Source organism: Saccopteryx leptura, chromosome 3, assembly GCF_036850995.1.
Source record: "Saccopteryx leptura isolate mSacLep1 chromosome 3, mSacLep1_pri_phased_curated, whole genome shotgun sequence".
Lineage (NCBI taxonomy): Eukaryota > Metazoa > Chordata > Mammalia > Chiroptera > Emballonuridae > Saccopteryx > Saccopteryx leptura.
Window position 1 is genome coordinate 164969793 of NC_089505.1, and position 2729 is coordinate 164972521.

At 43.4% G+C, this 2729-nt stretch overlaps 1 pseudogene; it reads right to left on the reverse strand.

Annotated features, from left to right (window-relative positions):
- Positions 1-1122: 1122 nt before the first annotated feature.
- On the reverse strand, positions 1123-1536 carry LOC136397727 (large ribosomal subunit protein eL28 pseudogene; annotated as a pseudogene).
- Between the last annotated feature and the right edge of the window lie 1193 nt (positions 1537-2729).

The window sequence follows — 2729 nt, forward strand, 5'->3', positions numbered from 1 at the left end:
CACTTTATTCTACAACAGGATCAGTGTTCTTCATAGAGTTTGCCTATAAGTTAAAATATTAAACTTCATGTTATCTGGCATTCTATTAAGTACACCAATATATTTATCAGCCTCCCATAACTAAATAAAATCTTAATAGTTAAAAAAAAATTAAAAAATTAAAAAAAATAAAAGGATCTTACCCCAAAAGGCTGCATGTCAGGAAGAGTGGAACCTGGTCATCTGAGGCAAAAAGGGATGAATCTGAGAGTGATCGGGAGAGTCACTGCTCACATCAAAGGAATAGCAACTAGATGGGCATCGGTGTTGGTGGTAAGGGGGGGAGGGGTGGGGAGGGAGATCATCTGGAGAACCAGTGAGCATGCCCACAATAAAGTCAGCTTTAAATTCTGCACTGTATCTAGAGAGTATCATACCACCTTTCAAATAAATAAGTAAATAAATAAATACATATATATATATATATATATATATATATATATATATATATATATATATATATATATAGTTCATCCTTACTTTGCTTCGCTGCCCTAGCAGAGTCAGAAATAACAGCCACCAACAGGTGGAAGAGGGGTGGGAGGCTACCCCAAATCTTTACACACACCAAAAATTCCTATTTGCATCCAGGCCCAACAAGGAGAGGGGGGTCACATCTTTCTTTTGAGGAGATTCGAGTGGTAATTAGTATATTGGGTCTGTTACTGCAAGTACTAAGTTGAAATTAGTGTGTGGAGTGTATGTTTTAAATGACTGATTTGAGACCAGAGTGAACACATGACAGAGAGACCAGGAAACTCATGGAACCTGCCCATGAGGCAGGACAAGGAACTCAGCAGGATCAAAGGAACAAAACTAAAGTGGCTTCTGTGAGTATACCCCATGAGTGCTACATATTCTAAGTACTAGTCATTCTGGTTTTAGACGATCAGTTACAATGTAACTGTTACATAATTCAGGTTGGGTAGAGGAGGAGGAGCGTCCAGAAAGAGTCTGATGGAAGTATACAATGGTTGTAGATATAAAGTCTATAGGAGTATTTTATTTTTTTATTTTATTTTATTTTATTATTTGGAGGGCGCTGAGTGATGCCTTTTATTGCTTTGTGGGCGGTGGGGGGTGGTGCTCAGAGGCTCTTCGTGGGGCGGGCGCACTTCCTCTTGACTATCATGGGCTTCTGGCTGCACAGGATGGCGCTGGCCCTGCAGATGGCGGCCATGCGCAGATCTGGGCGGTACCTGTTCTTGCGGATCATGTGCCGGATGCTGCTCAGTGTGGCCCAGGTGTTCTTGTTGATAGTGGTCCGCACGTAGGAGATGGCTGGCTTTCGCTGGCCACTTCTCCACTTCATAACGACCACCATGCCTTTGCCATCAGCCGCCGGCTCCACGCCCACTGTCTTGCGGTGGATCAGCCCATTGTAGCGGAAGGAGTTGCAAGCCTTCAGGTTATTGAATTCAGTGCTATAGTTCTGCTTGTTCCTCCTGATCAGGAAGCTGGAGCAGTTCTGACCATCCATTGCAGGTGGGCAGACATGGCCGCAGCTCTTCTCTCTGTGGCAGCCGGAGACGAAAAGAGCTCCAGGAGCTATTTTAAAGACTGACTTTCCATAGATCAAAGTGAGTTATAAGCATAATATTTGTGAGGTAAAAACAGTTCTGGGCGAGAACACAATCCAGAGTGGGAAAAAGTAACCAATGTGCTTTGGAGCTCAAGAGGTAAGAAAGAGATTAAGGAATGTTTAGGTTAAATTATTATACAGATGTGGAAATCCTCGGGGGTCCTGCAATGGCTTGGAATGAAAACAAAGACTATGATCCACATCTCATTCCCTGCCACCCTACAAAATCTGCTTCTCTCAAAACCACCAGTAAACTACACTGTCACACCCAACATAGGCCATTCTTATTTCACATCTTAACTATCAGTAGCATTTGGTATAATAGATCATTTCTTCATTTTTTTTAAGTGAAAAGAGAGGAGATAGTGAGACAGATTCCCACATGTGCTCAGACCAGGATCCACTCAGCAACCCCCATCTGGGAGCAATGCTCTAATCCTAAGGCCGATGCTCACAACTGAGCTATTTTTAGCACTTGAGGCAGAGGCTCCATGGAGCCATCCTCAGCCAACGCACTTGAATCAGTCAAGCTATGGCTGCAGAAAAGCAGATGGTCACTTCTTGTGTGTCCTGACCAGGAATTGAACCCGGGATATCCACATGCCATGCCAACACTCTACCACTGAGCCAACCATACAGAGCCATTTCTTCATTCTTGAAACACCTTCTTCACTTGGCTTCACAAATCCCACCCTCCCTGATTTTACCCCTCTTTCCTCACCACTCCTCATATTCTTCTGCTGGACCCATCTCCTCCCTTAAACCATTAAATGCCAGAGGATCTAGAGCTCAATCATGGGAACCTTTCTCTTTGCTGCCTCACTTCTTAAGAAATCTCACCCCCTTACATATCCTCAGGAAGCAGTGTTTAAAGTCCTCCTTAGCCCTCAATACTCAAGTCAAACATCTGCTCTTCTGTGAAGCCCTCTCTCTGTCTGCTAGCCTCCTAATCCACCCTCAGTCCCAACACTCTAAAGACAAAATGGTTCTCTCTTGTGTTTCCCAGCTCTGTGTTCATACATAAGTGTTCAAAGTTTGCAAAAGATTATAAGCTCTCTGAAGGCAAAGCCCATATTAGTAATTTTTAATGCGCCTTATAATAAGATGT